Source organism: Arvicola amphibius, chromosome 12 (genome assembly GCF_903992535.2).
Source record: "Arvicola amphibius chromosome 12, mArvAmp1.2, whole genome shotgun sequence".
Lineage (NCBI taxonomy): Eukaryota > Metazoa > Chordata > Mammalia > Rodentia > Cricetidae > Arvicola > Arvicola amphibius.
The window spans coordinates 46,940,192-46,961,553 of NC_052058.2; the positions used below are offsets into that span (position 1 = coordinate 46,940,192).

Genomic DNA, 21,362 nt, shown 5'->3' on the forward strand with positions numbered 1-21,362 from the left:
AGGGCACCAAGTTCTAGGAAGGTGTGTGTGTGGGGGGGGGGGTGGGGGGTTGGGTAAATAAAAGGTTTATTAGGTGACAAGATCAAAAGGTTTGCATAAAAGTTGTACAAACTGGGAGATTAAGGGTAGGAGAGGTGTATGAAACATTGGCCCTTGACAGGCAAGACAGCCTTGATAGAAAAACAAAACAAAACTCTTACATGTGGCACGCTTGAACCTGGGCACACTCATGTGCACACTTAAAATTTTATAAAAGCAGGAAGGCATCATAATAAAACATGCGGCCATGTTTGTGAAGTGGGAAAAGCTCCAGGAGCAAGCTATTGATGCAAAAACTATAGACAAGGATTTTGTTTTAATTTTAGATTTATTTATTGTAGGTGCATAAGTGTTTTGCTCTCATGAATGGCTATGCACTCAATGTGCCTGATGTCCTAAAAGAGGGCATTGAACTCACCAGAATTGGAGTTATAGAAGGTTGTGAACAAACCAGCCTCAGGTCCTCTGCTGGAGCTGAGTGTTCTTCACCTCTGGGCATTTTTCCAGCTCCAGGCAGGTATTTTCAAATGTGAATTGCTATTAGGCTGTTAGGTGATTGAAGGTGTTTCTTATGATAAAAATAAGATTGTGGATGTGTGGGAAGAGTTGGAAGAGACCTTTCTCAGCACTGTGTGGGCAGGCAAAGGCAACTCTCTGAGAATCTGCATCTTTAGATATGCGTGAATTTATGACTTTATTCTTAGGCCACCAGGATGGACCACACCAGTGGACTACCGTATATCCTGGCCTGCTTGGGATTCAGTCAATGGGAGCCCAACAGTGGACCAAGGGATGGGGAGAAAGGAATTGAAGTGAGGACTCCCCCAACTCTTCTCTGTAAGGTCATCCTAACCAAGCCATAACACTCACCGGAAGTCACTACTCTTCCTTCCTTCCCTCCTGTGCGTCCAAGGTGTTCTGGGAAAGAAGAAGCACCTGTACTGAATATTCTACCAAAGCTGATTGGTGGATTAGAACTTCTACGCTTGTGGAGCCGCTGGAAGTTGCAGGCTCATAGCCAAATATCTCTGGCTGTCTTTAGCCTGAGTAGACCAAAACTTTCTTCATAAATAAATAAGTACATACACACATACATACGCAGACAAGTAAATAAATAAGGCAGGACTGAAACACAAGTCCACTTCTCATTGGATAACTTAAGTGCCTAAATCACTCATCTCTAGATAAGGAAGGAGAGAGGAAGTGAGGTGGGCAATTGGGTCAAATGCCAAAGTGGGTATTCCATGTCAAAGGACTGCTGATACTTTTGTTACACACCACACACACACACACACACACACACACACACACACACACACACACACACTTTTCCTTCTCTTTTAAAACACCAGGCTTGTTCTCAGAGGCACATTCTGTGGACAGAAGAGGCTTATTACCGTTCATCAGAATGTCAAGCAGGAAGATTTTAAACTGAGCTCCACGCGATGAAAGAACCATCTTACGTCTGCGGAGCTTTGAAACTGACTGCAAAATGAGTTGCCCGGGCAGCGCTGCTAGCAGTAATGGCCTGCATCTGTGAGGCTTTGCTCCAGGCGTGGCCGCATTTACATCACTAAAAACTCTGCAATTACAGCTCAGCCCTTCCTTTCCGGCAGGCAGACAGCAAATCTGAATCCAACAGCAGGTTTCCGGCCCTGGGTGGCCGCCAGCAGCCTGAGTCATCCTTCCAGACATCTGTAGAAGATTAAACCCGACCCTTGTAGCCCTCTACTCTGAACAATGCTTTAAACCTCTGACAAAACACATGGCCAAAGCCTGCAGAACCTTCTGAAGTTGAACAGCCAATCATGAGCCTGCAAAGGACAACTTCTGATGTGATTTGCATGGTGTTAAAGAAACCCCAGGGTGGACTGTCATTAGCTCAGTGACCCCTTCGACAACGCAGCAGAATGCCCATGTGTGACTCAGATGGTTTGGATTATCTCATCTCCATTTAAACCTCCGTGCTCCAGGAAATGCTCCAGGAGAGCATCAATGTTTCAAATCCAATAAGTGATTTTAAGATATGCCTCTTTATATATGAATTTCCCCTTCCATTTATTCCCCATCTGATTTCTCTCCTAGGGAATAAGGCAGCCTGGATGGGCCACACCAAAGGGCTCCCTTGGATTCTAGTTTATGTTGAATGCAATCAGATCAGCAGAAGATAAAGCGATAAAGGATAAAGGAGGGAGTGAGGTCAAGGCGGTGGCTCCCCAGGTGGTCGGAAAAAGAAGGACCTGCAGGAAGCCCACAGACAGCAGACGGTTGTTTGTCCAGCCGGCAAACAAGGATGGTTATTGTTCTGGGAGCTCTATGCCAGAAACATAAACAAACATGCTTATATTTGTCCACAAGGTCAGAGTTTATTGAATAACAATTTCACTAGGGGCCATAGTTTCAAAGACAACAGTTAGTCAAGTAAGCCTGCTTACCTTGGTAATCTGCCTAAGGCAAATACAGATCCAGAAGGTGCCACACAGATTTAGGGTGGGTCTTCTGCCTTCAAATGATCCAATCGAGAAAGAAAAAAAAAAAAAAACCCTCACTGGTGTACCCAATTGCTTGGGTTTTAGTTGATAATCAAGTTGATAACCAAGCTGAGATAACCAAGTTGATAACAGGGCCTTTGTCATTGCAGTGCTAAGTGTCACTATTATAAGGGTCCAGATGAATGAGCTGTACTTGTTCTTAGTTTGCTGTGCCTGATAAGTTCTAGAGTCTGGTTTCCCTGATTCAGTTTTAATCTACCCACGTGCCCCTACAGTCCTAATTCACTTCGATAAATGTATTGGGCGGGACCCTTTCTACTCCCAGGAGTAAGCTGTTTATCAGTCGAGGCCACACGAGTGGTCCCAGTCAGGTGGCGGCGTTTGTAGGTCTACCCTGGTGTGCTGTGGGCCGTCACTCCATCTTCAGAATGAAGTAAAACCCTGCTTTAGTGCAGTCAAGTTTTACACAATAGGGAGTACTAACTATGAAACAGCGGCATCTCGCCTGTCGTGGTTTCTCCTTGTAGAACCCTACTCTGTGTCTCTCTCTGCATCAGGATCAGCCCCTGAGGGTCAGCCCCATTCCTATACAGAGAGGGCTACAAGAATCCCGTAGCCTGCCTTCCAGACGCCTACTCCACTATAGTCCACAGTCCACAGCAGCCACAAAGATAAAATAAAAATAAAAAACCCAAAAGGTTTTAAAATAAAAAAATAATATTAAATACGATCTTTCAATATACTTAAAATAAAAATCCAAGGGTAAATGACACTTTCTTGCTTGCGACCGTCATATGCTGTTCTGTTCTAGTCAACCGTGGTGGTGTGAACAAGGGATCCTGCATAATGGTTGGGCATTTGAACACCTGGGCCCCTGTTGGTGGCTGTTTAGGGAGAATTAGGAGGTGCAGCCTTGCTGGAGGACCTATGATACTGGGGACAGGCTTTGAGGTTTCACAAGACCCATGCCTTTCACAGTGTGTCCTGTGCCCTCTGCTGGCCGTTCAAGATGTGAGCTCTCAGACGCTTCTGCTGCCGTGCCCCCCATCTGCCATCATGAACCAGAACCCTCTGGAACCCAAGGCTCAATTAAACACTACTTTCATAGGTCGCTGTGGCGGAGGTGTTTTACCCCAGAAATACAAGAGTAACTGAGTCACCACCATCAATCACATCTGGAGTGTCCCCGTGCTCCAAAGGCTGCATTTTACAACCTTGGCCTTCCACGGAGGAGAAAGTGCATTCTCGGATACTCTCCCATCGCAGACATGCTGACTCGGTGCTATGGGTAAATAAACCAGAGTGGCAACCACAGTCCTGAGTGTCCCTGTGGTTCACCCTCCATGTTGTAGGTACGCTTGCACAGATCTTGTTAAACTGCCCTGTATCCATTACAGTACTACTCAGTGCGTCTGAGGGGAGGTTTAGGCGTGTGGTTCCTGGGTTTAGCTTGGTACAAACTGCCCGACTGTCTTTCCTGCCGCATTCCCAGAAGGCAAAGATAGTCAGCGAATGAGAGCTCCCATGCCCGCATCCTCGCTTGCACTTGGCATCTTCAGCAGTTTTTAAAGTAGCTATTCCAATAGGTACGCAGTTCTCATTCTGCTTTAACTTCATTTCTCTAAGGACCTTTGCTGGTGCTGCTAAGTACCCCTGAGGCATATTTGTCACCTGGGTGTCTCCTGACCAGGTGTCTGAGCAGGTTTCAAATAAGGTCATATTCCTATCGCTGAATTTTAATCATTACGACTTTTGAATACAAGCATTCCACTGGATATCTGTCATGCAAACATTGTTATCACTCCACAGCTTGTTATGCATTTCTTAAACAGCAGCTCTCATGGAACAGAAGCATTTTCTTCTTATTGGAGTCCAAATTTTCAGTCTTTACTTTCATGGACCGAACCTTTGCATTTGTTTCTAAAACTTATTAGTAGACCTAGGACCAACTAGATTTTCTCTCTGTTGACTTGAAGAGGTTTGATGCTTTCCACTTTACCTCAAGCTTTGGTATATACTGTCGGGTTCCTGTTCTTGCACATGGATATCCATTTGGCCCGGTACCATCAATACAGAGAATATCTTTCCTCGGAGGCCTGCTTGAAGCTCAATTTTATACATGGAATTATCCGATTATGAAGTCACGCATTGACCATTAACAAAGGGGGATCAGTAGCAATCTGGGGAACACCTTGAACATGTTATTAGTCTTTGTGTGTCTGTGTTGTCTCCCCTATTACCAGTTCTTGCTACTGCAACTTTCGGTTTCACATCAAAGCAGAAAACCCACAGTTACACTCTCTGGAAAACAGTCTGATTTTTGCAGGAACAAATGTTCCAGATATTTTCCCAAGCAATTTTCTACATGATACATTTTTGGCTTTGCATACATTTAAGTAAACTCTAATGATGAGGCATTCAGAGCACTTTTCTAATATTTCTAAGTACGACTGACTATGGATGGATTACCTCAGAAAATAGTCTTTAAAAGAGACTAAGAAGCCATGCATGGCGATGCACACATTACTTCCACAGATGGGGGACTGAGGCAGGAGGATCGTAAGTGCAGGGCCAGTCAGAGTCAACCTGAGCTACACATGGACCCTGTCTCAAAAACAAAAACAAAACAAAACAAAACAAACAAACAAAAAAAAAAAACCCAGAAGAGCAGAAGGAGAAGAGAAGGAAAGTGAAGGAATAAAGAAACCAGTAAATCAGAAAGAAACTCTAGGAGACAGGTAGCAAAACTGGGCGTAAACAGAGATGCTGGAACAGAAGCAGACAGTCAAGAGGGATGAGGGAGTTGTGTATGTTTAAAGCATTCGGTCAGGGCTACCTAGGTCAGATACACCCTTCAGATGAACACACTTCCAAAAGCCCACCCATTTCTGTGCTGCAGGTTAAACAAAGCTTACTACAAAGGAAGCATCCTGGGCTTTTAGGTACAGTGGGCTCTGCTGTCCTTCCCCTATTTCTGTCCCCTGGAAGGCCATGCGCCGTGGTACTGGATATTGTACCTACAGCGATCGTGTCTCCTCTAGACTTGGAGCTTCATAGTTCAGGGCACTCAGCTGCCCCTGAGTGTAAGAACGCTGCTTAGTATACGCTACCTGTCAGGGGCCATCTCCCATTCTGGAATTGGGCCTCTGTTGTACAGGAATATTTGTACACTGAGTGAAAATGCATTTGCTATGATGGCTGTCGTAAGAAGCTGAATGGCCCACGGTTAGGCAGGAGGGACAGGCGGAAAATCTGGGGAGAGAAAGGAAGAGGAGGAGGATCAGGAGTGCAGGAGAAGCCAGGAGACAGGGAGAGGAAACAGGAGATGGAAGAGGGGTAACGCCAAGTGATAGAACACAGGTGACTATAATGGGTTAATTTCCAGGATAAGAGCTGGTTTAGGAACAAGCCTAAGCTTTAGGCTGAGCTTTCATAATTAACAAGAAGTCTCAGTGTCATTATTTGTGAGCTGGTGGCCCAAAGAAACATCCGGCTACATACGTCCTTCCTCCCTGATCACTGCAATCTGAGACTGCTCCCCAACGAAGACTAGCCGAACCTCCTCTTCGTATGGTTCACGATAAATGTGAGTTGCTGGTTTGCAGAGCCAGTGCCCCCCACCAGAGCAAACACAGCCGCACCTGATCCCAGCTCTTCTGTATGTGAGTCTGCTGTTTCCTCATTCCTGAGTTGCTCAAGTTGGGTTTCCAGGACCGAGCTGTGCGCCACTTGGCGGCTCCTCTTCTAGGCGTGCCAGATTCTCAAACCACCCAACATTGCCTTTTTGGTGTTAAAGTTCTGAGCTAAGAAGTCCTGCTTGGTGGAAGTCTGATAAACATGAGTTTGTCTGTTCCAAGTTTGGGTCTTCAGGCAGCTTTTACGGTCTAGAAAAGTGTGTATTCCTGCTTTTGAACTCCACAGTTAAACTATTTGCAATTCTGTGCTCCTGCATTGCTCAGGAAAACAATTGTGAGCCAAAAATACAGTATGATATTTGACCCAAACAGCACAGGTTATTTTAAACTAATTCTGAGTAGTAAGCGTCTTACCACCAGGTGGCGATAATCTATCTCTATTATCTATTAACGAGGGCCATTTCATTAACAGATTTTGAAAATCTCTTCATAAAATCCTTCATCTTTATAAGCTCACTTGAATAGAGGGAGGGAACTGGGCTCATACAGCGCTTCCGATTCTGTGTTTTTTTTTTTTTTTTTTTTTTTTTTTTTTATGGGAGGGGTTTTCCGGCAAGAGCCAGAAAACCTGCTAGACAAATTCTAAAAGAGCTCTTCCGATTCTTATGCACGTGAGTAGAACCTGAAGCCAAGGGAAAGGACATTTGGTTTGTGGTGGTGGTGGTTTTTATTTTGTTTTGTTTTATTTGCTTGTTTGTGGTTTTTAGCTTTTTGTTTTGTTTTTCGAAACAGGGTCTTGCTTTAACCCAGGCTCATCTCCAAGTTAGGAACATTCTGCCACGGCCCCCTGAGTGTTGGGATTCCAGGCGAACATCAGTGTACCTGGCCACAGTCAAATTCTGTAACTTTTAAAAGGCCACCATGAAGGATAAGCACATGAAAAGTTACCCATTTTTGCCTGGGCTTTTACTTTTGTGTTCATATCTTGAAACTCACGCCTTGTATGGTGGGTCAAAGCTACAATCTCAGTCCTCGGGAGGCAGAATCAGGAGGATTTCTCCTGGTTTGAAACAGCCCGTGGTGTCAGACACAGTGAGTTCCAGGCCAGGAACTCTGTCTCAGACAAAGCACACTGAAGCTCTTCTCTTGGCCGTTCAGATCTAGGACTCAAGCGAGTCATTTGCGATGCCGTTTGAGGGTGGGCAGAAAGAACTTCCTAGGCTATTCTACCCAGAGACGGAGGGATCCAGAGATAGTTCATCTAATTCGAAAGTTATCCTAACTGGAATCCAGCAGAGGAAAAGAAGATAAACACCACAGTCAGCGGAAAAGCTGGTTTTAACAAACCTCCTAAGCCTCTGCCACCTGAGATGAAGATGCCAGTTGTAGGATGCGGCAAATGCTCGAGGCCTGGGACTCCAGCCTGCCTTAGCAGCCCCCAGCATACCATTGCATCCTGATTCTTTGCTAGGGAGGAAATGGTTTGACAGCTGAGTGGCTGGGGAAGTGACTCTACCCTGCCTGAACCTCCACACAGTTATTTATAAAGCAAGGATGTTAGCTAGCCCGGGACACTCTAAAGGAACTGATGCATATCAGTTTCATATTCATAGTTAAGTCCCATTCATACCTTATGACCTTTCGGTCTTTCTCCCTCTCGTAAATATATTGAGTGCACACTCTGAACAAAGTCCTGAAGCAAAGGCCGTCAGTACCCCAGGTGAAGAAGGGCCAGTTAAACTCTGGCCCTAAGGGAGTGGACATCCCAGTATGAGACATCTTAGCAGGTGACTCCTTACTTCAGGGTGGTGGCAAACTCGAGCAAGCGTACAGAGGATCAGACATGTGAACATGGGTACGAAGGGCAGACAAAGCTAGGCCTCAGTGTCAAGAGTTGATCCTTTTCTCCTAAAACTATACAAAAGCCATGTGACCTCTTCCACACGAGGGCAAATTACTGAGGGGCCTGAATCCCTATCCTGACACATTCAGCTCAGAATGTACCACTTACACCCTGGAGCAAGAGCATTGCTTTGCATCAATAAACCTAAGTACCAGCTCAGAACATGGGTTAATGGACTGGGAGATGACTCAGTGCAAAAAGGTGCTTGCCACCAAATCTGAAAACCGGAGTTCCATTCCGGGATGCAGGAGGATGCAGGATGCAGTAGGGAATTGACTTAGGCAAGTTGCATACTGATCTCCAAACGCATGCCGTGGCAAGGGTAGGCTCCCTTCACTCTAAATACACAAATAAATAACAAGTGTGAAAAAATAGCATTGGCTATGACCCTTCCAAATCCCCAGTTCCTGGTGCGCAGCTCAGCTCACACGAAGCTCAGGGGATGCATATTGATATGTTTGTAACAGCCCGGCGAGGTTTAGGACCACACCGTGGCTTCAGAGTTTAATGGCCTTAGAAGACTCTTTACCCTCTGAGTTTCAACTTTCTCCTTGAAACAGAGCCAGTGAGGAGTTCCCAACACTTCTGAGACAGACTTCTGTCCACAAAGAGAGTTTTTCAAGCTCCCAAAGGGAAAATTCCTTGAAGTGTTCATGCTTAAGCTCCAGGTTATGTCTAGACTGCATCTAGCTGGCAGCACTGTTGGCAATGACAACGCAATTGGTTTGCACCGTCCTGGCTCTTCCTGGCTTCAAACTGAGGAAGCCAGGATAATCTTCAGGTTGGATTTGACATGAGTTCATGCTTAAAACATTCAAGAAAATATAATGTGCAGTTGCTACCATGTGGCCTTTTTTGCCCAAGACTAGACATGTGGCAGTAAACTGGGAAACACAGGGGAGTGTTCTGTAGATGTTGTAATAAATAAAAGGTAGCAACACACACACACACACACACACACACGAGAGGCTACCACCGCTGTGCATGCTCACGTTTAAATAAAGGACACTAACAAATGTGTCAAGTTTATTCAAGCATGACATAACCAGGATCCAGCTCTAGGGAATCAGAGCCACAGCCATGAGCTATGAACTCCCCAGAGCTCACATCAACCATCTACGCAGATGTTATCATGCATGACTGCTACGCTAGCCTCTACAGCTTCACAGTCCCCAGTGCTGCCTTCCTCCCGGCATGCCTGGCTACTATTCTTAGTCACCAGCAATTTTGTTTTTATCTTCATTCCCTTGTCCATTTTGCAAACACATGACTATGAGTCAAGAGCAGAGAGAGCAGGCATGTTAGCGGAGCTGGGGCCTGGAGCGCCAACCCGGTGATTAAACTCTTGGGCCATGCTGGTACATCGCAGAGTTCATTCTTTTAAATACAGAGCAGTTGCTTTTGGTATGAAATGGGCTGACTCAGGCCTGTCATGCTAAGCAGGTCACTTAATTGTGGCTGTATATGCAGCCTGAATAAAAAATGGTATAGCACATTCCAAAGAGGGAGAAGAGCCTCCAAGTTTAAAGGGGAAGTGCAAAGGAATTGTGTTAGGAATATTTCTTGTTTCCTGTAGTTTTGTCTTTGGCTTTTACTGGTTCGGTATTAAGCATCTTGAGTGCTATCACTAGTCCTGTGGCAAGTTTGAAGACTGTAACATTTGTTAAAAAATAACACAAATCCCGACTATGGGGCCCAAAAAATCTGCTTTAGATTTAGCATTTGTAGTATTACTCATTTAGATAAGGTCTCCCAGTTTATGCCAGATCAATTAGCTAACAAAGCGTGGCCTGCCTTTCCTGCCTGCTCATCCCCGAGTCCTTCTTCCTCATCGCCTTTCTCCCGCGTCCTGTCACCATCCATGCCACATCCATGAGTTTCCATAGAGAAAGCAGGCCGATCCGGTCGCCCCAAAGACACCCCCAGGAAACTCTCTTCACCTTCTGCCCTTGATGGGAACGACTGCTCTAACTTCTAAGGCCACCATCTATTTTTTAAAAATTGGCACTTAAATTAATTGATCGGATACGATATACTCTTTCAGATCTGGTCTGCTTTCCTCCATGTTTTTGTGTGAAATTCATCCTTGTTGTGTGACCTCTGGCTTTGCTCACTCTTTTTTGTTTATTTTTGAGACTGTATGGCAATTCCAACATTCCTCCTCTCCCTTTCTTCTCCCCACACCCTTTCATATGTTTTATTCATCTTTATTGCTGCAAGTACACCACTATATAAATGTGCCATATTGTATATTCCAATGCTTAATAATAACTGCATGATTTTATGAGTTATTTTATAAGTAATCAATTCTGAATATACTTATTTGGGAATTATACATTTAAAATGGAACTGCTTGGACACAATATGTTCCAAATATATAGATATGCATATAAAATACATTGTATAATTACATATTGCACGTATGTGATGGATTGAATGAGAATGGCCTCCATAGGCTCATATATTTGAATGCCTGGGCCTCAGTGGGTGGAACTGTTTGGGAAGGATTGGGAGGTGTGGCTTTGTTGGAGGAGGTGTGTCACTGGGAGAGGGCTTTGAGGTTTGGGAAGATGGCGTTAGCTCCCTCTGCCTTGCACTTGTGGCTCTCAGCTACTGCTGCAGTAGATTCCTGCTTGCCTGCTGCCATGCTTCTGCCTAGGATGATCACGGACTCTCACCCTCTGAAACAGTAAGCCCAAATAAACTCGTCCTTCTATGAGTGGCCTTGGTCATGGTGTCTTGTCACAGCAATAGAAAAGTAACTAAGACAACAGAGCACATATGTAATGCCTATATATGCTACATATAATCCTATATAAGTTCTCATATTTATTCCTAAGCTCTCCAAAGTTGTATCAATGTATTATCTCACCAGCAGCATAAGGAAGTTGCAGATGTCCCATGCCCTTGTCATCAGCAGTATCATTCAGCTATTTTGGTAGAGACATTGTATTAGTTACTTCTTTGTTGCTGTGGGGAAAAATACTATGACAATTTATAAAAGGAAGAATTTATTTGGCCTTACAGTTCCAGAGAGGTAAGAGGCTATTATGGTGGGGAGGCATGATAGCAAGAAGTAGGCATGGTATCAGATGCCAGAGCCTGAGAGATCACATCTCAACCACAAATAGGAAGCAGAGGATGAGGCAAGGATTATATTATCAAAGCTAGACTGCAGTGATGGACTTCCTCCACCAAGCTGAACCTTCCTATTACCTCTCCAAGCAGCTCCATCACCTGGGGACCAAGCATTCAAATGCCTGAGCCTATGGGGACAGTTCTTATTCAAACCACCACAGAGACAGTTTCTGTAGGATGAATATATTCTTCTTGTTTTTCATTATACTCTCTTCATAGCTAGAGTTGTATTTTTCCTTCATGATTTATGTGAATGGTTGCAACTTTAACAGAGTTACTAGTATATAACAGTGTAACAGTATCTAGTCCCTGCCAAAATAAATCCAAAAATAAAGTGTCAGTGGTCCATTTTTTTCCATCAGCAATGTAATCTTCCATGGTTTATCATGATAGCAGTTAAAGGCAGGAAAATGAAGTTGATAGCCACTGGCATCCAAGCACAATTACAAAGTATATAAGCATAATTTGTAAGGTACTGAGTCTGATTGTTAAAACAAACTTCACTGCCTTATGACGATCTCAAAGGTAGTAACAGCTTCAGATTCTTTCTTGAGTCTATTTAATAGAGAAAGAAGCCAACAGATGGTGGAGAGAAGCTTGACTTTAGAACGCCGAGGAGTTCCAGAGTCTAGAACTCCACCCTTCCAGACAAGGCTGGCCAACCATGGTCTGAGACATATTTTTACAGCCCAATTTTAACCAGGAAGCTTCTAGCATTCCTTTTAACCTACAAGGAACAGAGGTTCTCACTAAGATTTCAGCGTAACCTTTTTGTCATGGAAACTCGCAGTACGGAAAGAACTCGATGGTGTGGGGATATAGCTCAGCAGTAGAACACTTGACTGCAGAAGGAACTTGGCTGTCATGACTAGTATCCAGAATTACAAAAATATACGGAGCCTTTGGTCATATATTCTGATTCGTACATAGTCCCAGGCATGTATCTGAGAGCAAAATTCTAAGTGAGGTACGCTAAGCCAGCTTCGGTCTCTGCTGTATGCAGAGTGGGGAAGAGCTCACCCTCTGTAGTCAGATGTTCCTACAAACTCTTACACACACAGCTGTTGGTGTCAGTGGACCTTAATGTGTTCCTGAACATGTCTATTTTTCTCATTTATAAAGTCAGAGCTACTATGGAAACGTAGAAATGAAAAGATATAGAGATAGGTAGTTGACAGTAGGTAGGTAAATAATAGAACATAAGTTATCAGTAATAATAGAACATAAGTTATCAGTCATCATCCACTCTTCCCGCCTTATTCTTACACAAACACATAAAACATGGAATCAGCACTTGCTCTGGGGCTGGGGCTCCTCAGAAATGAGCTAATGAATGAATGTGACGAGGTTTTAGTTTCTGGTTCTGTCATGAACACACTGCAGCATTAGAAATAAGGAGAATCCCCCATTTACAGCCCAAGTCTCTCAGTCCTGGAGTGTCATAAAGAGGTGTCCGTAGTCTCTCATGAGTCCTGTGCAGCAATCAGGAAGTGGCTGGGAAGGAGAAACGTAAAGGCTTGCCAATGTCAGTTCTGTGTCAGATGTTAGCTGGGTGGACAATCCCCTTGGGAGTGATCATGAGGCAAGACTTCACCTCCCCTAGTTACACAATCCAGGTTCTAAGGGAGACACATCTAAACCAGAAGATGAGCTAGCCTCCATGTTGAGGGCCGACAAGTTTTGGCTAGATGAACTTACTCTGAGCACAGGAGGCTAGCAGAAGTCTGCTCCCGGAAAACGAAGAAGGGGATGCTCTGCCTGCCACGAAGATGCTACCCGAGTAAAGACCTACTCAGCTGGGTATCCTCTCTGGTGGAAAACAGAAATAAGTCAGCCAGGGCAGTGTGTGTGCATGCGCGCGTGCCACACCTGGTGTGACTCACATGTTTCTGCATCGGAACTTTGCTAGAAGTTTCTCACTAGAATTTTGTATGGAGCAGTGGTTCTCAACCTTCCTAAGGGTACAACCCTTTAATAGATTTCTTCATGTTGTGGTAAACCCCAACCACAAAACTATTGCTCTTGCTACATTATAACTGTAATTGTGCTGCTGTTACCAATTGCAGCATAATATCTGTGCTTTCCAATGGTCTCAGGAAACCTTAGTGGAAGGGTCATTGAACCTGCAAAGGGGTCGTGACCCACAGGTTGAGAACCACTGGGATAGACCATTAACTCAGATCCCAGATTCAGATTACTTTAATAAAGTTACATTTCTTGCACCCAAGAGAATGGTGCTTAGAACTCATACCTGTTATGTGCAGGGAGCTGCCTCGCACATAGAAATGGTCATCACCCTTATCTGGAAGATCTAATGAACACCCTGTCTCTTGTTACCCAGGAATTAGGCTGTAATTGTACTGTCTATGTTGCAATGCTATAAATAGTTTCCCTGAGACTTTACCAGCAGACATTTCTGCTTCAGCCTCTAACTGAAGTGCTTTGGGTACCAGGATATTAAGAAGAATACTCACCAGCTGGCCTCGTCAAAATAAAAGCCCGAGTTTTATAAAGTATTCTCCATCAGCCCAAGCTAACGTAACAGATAGGATGAGAGGAAGATGACGGCAATAATCAGGAGTGCATAAACAAGTTTTCCGAGGCTTCTGGAGGAACGCATGCGCCTCTTGCTTGTATTTTCATTGTATCTCTTCCTGAGGTCCATGGAGAGCAGCCACCGCCATCTGGCCAGGCTAATTCTGGGTGGCTGCAGCTGCAGCCCAGTGTCTGGCAATCACGGCTCCAGGTTCTCTCCATACTAAATAGCTGGCTCGAGCTGCAGCCTGGCCAACATATTCCACTGCAGACGGCCTCGTTTTCTAGCAGGGGCTCATCCTCGCCATTCGTGAGCCTGGCTCTCGCATTCCCCTTTCCCCTTTAAGGATGATATATCAGGATTTTGGAACCACGCGTACATCTTACTTGGGCATGCTGTCTTACACAGATGGTTGCAGTAGATCTACAATTGATCCCTCTGTTTTGATTCTTCTGTCTCATAATCCATCCAATTCCAACTCCAGCCTGACTATTCAGAAGCCTAGATCAAACCCTGTTATTTCCAAGTCTTCATTTGTCTTTTGAAACAGTCTCACTGTAGACCAGGCTATCCTTGACTAGTCATCTTCCTACCTTTGGATTTCTGCTAGGATTACAGATGTGGGCTCCAGCTGTGGACTTGTTAATGCTTGTGCGGCTCCAGAATAAATTGAAGACTGTGGGTTTCACTCAGGGCATTTTGTTACCTGGTCCTTCTTGGCAAGTGGTATAGCATGGCATCCGAGAGTTTAGTGGTCACAAGTACTAGCCCGCAGCAGCAACTTTCCAGGAGAACCAAGACATTCTGGGACGCGTGTGCTTTATCTCATCAGCTTAGTGAAAAAGGTCAAGGTCTTAATCTTCCCAATACCTCCTGAGTAGAGGACCAATGAATGAATGGTCACTGTAACTAGGCTTCACACATTCTTCCTCTTGAACAGAAGGACCCAGAAATTCAGGACTGAAAGGTACTTAGTGAAGAGAAGTTGATGTGATCTGTCCACCAGAAAGGAAAAACAACACCCATTCATACCAGTTTGTAGATTCCTTTCGGACCATTTTCATTTCCTCTGGTACCAGTTTTGTGCATTCTGACCTAATGAGAAAATACTGTTTATTCAAAGGTAAACAACCATGAACAAAACACCAAGAACCCTGACAAATGGCAGGAGCTCAATAACCAGAGCTTCTCTGGTATCTGTTGACGTGACCGAGCTGGTCCTTCTGCTCTGGAGCTTTTCAGAATTGTGGAAAAGAGTCTTGGGGACTTAAGTCTTATCTACTCATCTCTGCAGTGCCCCCCTGAGGGGGATGTTCTCAGGACTTTGGCAAAGCTTCTCCTGACCTTGAAGGGACTCTTAGGGAGGAGAGAGCCCATGGCACAAGTTGCGTAGAAGGCTGCTGTTTTTCATTTTCTTGTTTCTTCTAGAAACCTCTTTATTTCTTTGCATCTGTGTACATTCACTTAGATGATGGGAAGTAGGTAGGCCTGCGGGTAAAAGACTTGGAATTTTGCCACCACCCCATCAACACAAAGGCCAAGTGATCTCGAAAGAGTAACTTTGCATCTTGACATTTCTTTTTTACTTGTAAAAAAGGGACAGGACTAGCTATCCCAAAGAATCATTGCCAGTATTAAATACCTAAAGACTTCTTTGTAAAAGTCTCCATTAATCAGTAATACTTTTGAATACATTTACATTCACCACACAATACATTATATGCACATACATAATATACAACACACACACACACACACACACACACACATCAAATGCACAGATTTACTAGGAATGGTAGTATTCAGCCATATTCCCAGTGTTAAGGAGGCAGAAGCAGGAGGATTGTGAGTTCGAGCCAGCCTAGGCTACACAGCTGCTTCTTCTTCTTCCAGCACGGTCTCTGGGTCTCATGCAGTCGTGAATCCAAACCTTGCACAACGTATTTCACACCGTATGCTCAGGGAATGACTTGATCTATATGATGGGAAAACATTACAAAACAAGACATCTATGTGTAAGTGAAAGCAAACAGAGAAATGATAGACTCAGGAGGGCAAAGTGGTGCTTAGCTATGCGTGCTCACCTCCTCTATGTGTATCATCTGATTGTGCTTTCGAACTGTGTGACTGTGTGCGTCTGGTGAACATTCACAAGCTACCCGTGTTCCTCTAAGCCGTGAAGACACACTCCGGCGTCCTTCCCCAACACAGCCAGTCTTATGCCATCCCTCACGGAAAAAGCCTTTCTAGTATTCTGGCCATGCACATTTCCTTGAAGCCCTTTGAAACAGACCTAATTTAACTTGTAACAACAGTGCACTCCCATGGTGTCAGGCAAGCTGGAAACATGCAAAAGGAAGAGTCACGATTGATTCCAGCCTTCTCAGGGCTGAGGACTGCTAAACCTGCAGTTCTCAGTCCGGCACAGCTGCCTTCTGGCTGCCTTCCTCAAAGGAGTTTCACGTGGGCCCTGGGAGCTCACTCAACCCCGGCGCAAGGAAGCCTTGGTCCAGTATTTTCCTTATGTTCAGATTGGTTGGTCGTGTGCAAAAAATGTGCAGCTACATGGAACTCCATATATGTACGTAGTACTAATGAGCTCTTCTCTCTAAAAGAACAGTGAGTTTTGTCCGTCTCTGTCTGATACTGCAGAATGAGTCTGTGCTGTGCACTAAAGCAATGCACTTTGTGTCTAAGCCACGAATAAAACAGCACTCAGCCCCCATCCCTCAGGGGCTCAGAACTAAATTTTCCTTTCTGATCATTCACACATGACTTGATCCTCATGATTTATATGCCAGAAATGATATCAGTTGTCTGTCTGAGGTATGGAAATGGAGATTACAGAAATATTTGAAGCCAAGAATCCTCAGAACTGTAAGTCTGAGAAGATAATCACTTTCTTCCTGAGTGTTTGCTTCAAAAACCTTATATTTGACAATAAAAACATTATTTATATACTAAGATGATAAGAAAAAAGTGTGTAATTGGAAACTGGAGAGACGGCTCAGCAGTTAAAAGTACTTGTGCTCTTGCAGAAGACCTGGGTTTGGTTTCACTTCCAGAGAATCCACAGTTGTACACACACACACACACACACACACACACACAAAGCAAAAATAAATATTTTAAGTGTAATAGTATCTAAAGGTCAGAAATAGACCAAACACCTTGCAAATCTCACAAAATAAAAATTTATAATATTGATATTTTCTAAAATTAAATTCCAAAACATATAAGGTCACATCTGTACTTGAAAGAAATATCTCAGGATGACAAACTTTTAATTTACAATGTAAATTATTGGGTTATTCTGAATTAAGAATACAATTCATGTCTAGCATGTGTCCCCACAATAATTTCTACTTTTCTAGAATACTTGTTTTATAGTACTAGTAATGCTTCTGGCTCTCCAAATTAGTGAACCAAGTTAATCAAAGAAAGAGGAAAGACAGGGACACGCCCTAAGGCATCACCTGAGACTAAAGAAGCCACCCAGGAAATTACAAAACTAAGATAAAAAAAACTAAGATAAAAAAAACTGTCTGCCACTCAAAATGATGTTATTTGCATGCAAAAGTCAGTCTATGGTATAAGGTCATGGTTCCTAAAATGCTCACAGGAGCTGTGAGGGTGTCAAGTTCTCTTACACCACTTAGCAATGATGCGTTCACTCTCTCAGTCACTGAGAAAACATCACCTAATCTGTGACCATGTGCCAGGGAGTTTTCTAAATTCTGTAGACACAGGAGCTAGACTGGGTCCTACTCCTAGCCCAGGCAGATACTGTGGAAGCCTTGTATCTCCAAGGTCTCTAGGGTTGACTTTTCACTTGTGATAAGGTGCGCACACTCCAGTGTTCCACTGGGGACAGCTTCCCTCTGCTTTGTCACAGATTTCTATGACAATGAAACACATTTTCAAAAGATATGTAGGGCTGCACATTGACTTTTTAAATTTTCTTTTACCTTGACCACATTTTAAAAGAACAAAGCTGACTCAGCACTACTTCCCATTGCCCATGAACCAATTCTAAAAAATTACAGTCAGGAAATAATTAAGTATACACATGAAGAGTTCATTAGTCTTAGAAGATAAACTATGGAAAAACACCCAATTTCTTCACCTATAAGGCCTAATAAGACAAGGATGCAGCAGCACCATATATCATCCATTTATAAAAACAATTTTTTAGAGAGGTGTGAAGGTACACTTATAATCTCAGCCTTGCCTGGTTGGGACCAGAGGACATGATGTCAAGGCCATATGAAATCTTCAGATGGATGTGTTTCATTGGAATACCCATGGAGGTCAGGAAAATGATGAAGGATGAAGGATGGGAGGGCAGTGTGGTGACAAAATTATAAAGAGGGATAACTAACACTAGCAATGTTGAAATGTACTACTGTAAAAACTTTCTAAATTATATATATCACACATACATAAAAAGTTTAAGTGGAGTTACTCCCCATGGGAGAAAAAATGTTTCTGCCTGAGTACCACAGGTCAACATTTAAAAAGTTCAGTGCCAGGAATGTGTTACTGGTGTGGGAAGTCCTTCTGTATATGTGTTGCTTTTATTGGCTATGAATAAATCTGTTTCAGCCCACTGGTTTAGCAGAAAAGAGCTAGGCGGGGAAAACTAAACTGAATGCTGGGATAAAGAAGGCAGAGTCAGTAAGAAGCCAAGTAGCCCCACCAGAGCGAGACAGAACTTTACCCAGTAAGCCACAGCCATGTGGTGATGCACAGATTAATAGAAATGGGTTAATTTAAGATATATGAGTAAGCCAGAAATATGCTTAAGCTATTGGCCAAGCCATACTGTAATTAATATTTCAGGGCTGAGCAGTTGGGAACAAACTAACAGCCTTCCGACAGCAAGATACCTCCTCTGGACTTGTTTGGTCAGCGAGATTTCCTAGAAACCCCAAACATGGCATGCTATTGCTACTGCTCTTGTCCTCCAGAGCTTGACAGGGAGACATTATTGTTAAAAGCACCACATACCTGTGTCACTGAATACAGAGAAATCAAGCTGGTATTCAGCTGGACTTCATCCTTACTGGCTAGATTTCATGGTGCTGGGAGGTGCTATTCATGTACTGGAAAAGAAATCACTAATCTTACCCAGCTTGGAACCCTGTGAGTTAGAATCATGACCAGCCCTAGCAAGCTATGCCCAGTGGTGCAATAGTGGGCACGGATGTCATGGAAGTAACAAACCACTTTCTGATTGGTTTGAAAGCCCACTCCACAAGTTGAAAACACATATTTGGCACCATTATCAGGGTCAAGAACCTGTGGATATACAGGACACAGACTTCAGGAGTAGACTCTATCACTCTTGCTCTGCTAAAGGGGTACAGGGTAAACCCACTCCTAAAAAGACTTACTGTTTTGTTCAGAGGTTAATACATCAGTATATGGCAATTAACATGAAGACCGCACAAATGGCCAAGAGGAAGAGAATAAGAACTGTGATTAGTTACTCCTAAATAGGCAATCCATAGCATCACCATCCTCCCATGATTCAGGGGTCATTGTGGAAGAGGGGCAGGAAGATTAAAAGCTAAAAGTAGTAGATGACTACCAGGAAATAGTGGCTTTTTCGGACACCCCAGGGCAGTTCCGAATGTGAATTCCCAGCAGTTTGAAACAGCATACATAAGACGTGGGTGCACTCAGTCCAGACAAACTCCAAACATGGATACCAGAGACAGATACAACGTCTACCCATACTGAAAAGCTATTGACAATTGGCAGCTTCTGGGAGGAGGAAAGTCATTTTCTTTCAGGGCATGGACCTTGATATGTCGGCCATGCTCCAAATGGGAGGCTACACACTGAAGAGGACACAGACGCACCACTGTAGTTGAAGGATTTAAAATAAAATACACAAAGTTGAACTGGGAAGTGAGGGTTAATCTGGGAGAAGTTTGGGAAGAACATGGATAAGATAAAAATTCACTGTATAAAAATTCTCAAAAAACTAATTAAAGAGTGAGAAAACCATCATTTTGATTTTTTAATTCTAATAATTTGCTTGTTTTGCTAAGTATGCAATTAAATGCTGGGTCAGAAAACAGAAAGGAACAATAATATTATACTCTTGCTCAACCACTGTAAGATACACAACCATGGTTCCCCAACCTGTGGGTCGCGACCCTATAGGAGTCACATACCAGATATTTACATCATGGTTCCTATCAGTAGCAAATTTACAGTTATGAGGTAGCAATGAATGATTTTTATTGTTTTTATTGAGCTATACATTTTTCTCCTTTCCCCTCCCATCCTTCCCCCGACTTCTGCCCTCTCTCATGGTACCCATGCTCCCAATTTACTCAGGAAATCTTGTCTTTTTCTACTTCCCATGTAGATTAGATCCATGCATGTCTATCTTCGTGTCCTCTTTGTTGCTTCCTGGAGTTGTGAATCGTAGACTAGTTTTTCTTTGCTTTATGTCTAAAAGCCACGTATGAGGCTCTAACCAGGAGAGGATCTTGATTTGGATGTTTGGTGCAAACACCCATTTCATTACATTGTTGGAGGAAGGCACTAAAACATTTCTTCCCTGTGCTCTTGATTCCTTAGGCTACCTAAGCTACTCACAATGCATGGAGATATCACTTAATGTAATGCAGGTTCTTCCCATATTCTCCCAAAATGAGCTGTGTGAAGTTGAATCTATGTGTGTGGACAGAAACTAAGAGGAGCAAGAATTCTCCATGTAGAGTCTGCAAATATTAGTTTTAATCCAACACGTAAAAGGCAGAGGCAGGTGGATTCCTATGAGTTTGAGGTCAGCTTGCATAATGGGTTCCAAGCTGGCTAACGCTACATAGTAAGATCCTGTCTCAAAAAACAAATGAATAAACAAGAGGTGCAGTTAATGAAAACAGGGCTTATGGTTGTATGTACATATTTGTATATATTTGCACTGATGTATATATGTGGGCACATTTCAGAAGCATTATCATCAAACAGGATGCCATGATATAAAAAATTACTCTAAAAACTATTACAAGCACAATTTCACACACACGCATGCACACATGCATGCAACGCACGTGCGCGCTCGCCGCACACACACACCCCTTTCAAGTGGATCAAAAATTATTCCTCAAACTGCCAATAATATTATTTACTATATTTCAATCATATCTCAATAAATTGTATAAATGAAATATGTGTAGGTATAATAAATTGTACTTAAAGAAATATTTATTTGATATCTGCTATGTGTTTGACGCTTTCTGTGCTGAGATAATGTGCATTAGATATGTCTAAAATGTCTCCCAGACAACCCACAATGGTTCAAACTGCAATGGAAAGTTCTAACATAAAGAACAAACGAAGCTCCCTGCAATCTCTTGTCCTCTCAGTGGAAGCATCTTCAGCACGAGCCACTGCAGCACAGCGCAGCAGTCTCATATTTCACATATACAGAGCCTGTTCCTTTTTGACTAAAATAGGTTTTAATATTACTGAAAGTACTCTTTTCTCATCTGTCCTTCAGTGTCCATTACCTTGGTAAAAGTTCTTTTCAATGTTTTTTCTATCACGCGAGTAAGACTAAAAGGTATGAAGTGTGTCCTTTCTTAAGACTGGTGTCA

At 43.3% G+C, this 21,362-nt stretch overlaps 1 protein-coding gene and 1 non-coding gene across 2 annotated transcripts in view; both read right to left on the reverse strand.

The window, feature by feature from the left end:
- Synpr (synaptoporin) overlaps positions 1 to 21,362 on the reverse strand; it is a 319,444-nt gene that overhangs the window by 264,801 nt on the left and 33,281 nt on the right. The window lies entirely within an intron of this gene.
- Positions 6,767 to 6,822, reverse strand: LOC119799584. Its single transcript, XR_005282867.1, has one exon. It is a non-coding gene; the product is annotated as a U7 small nuclear RNA (small nuclear RNA).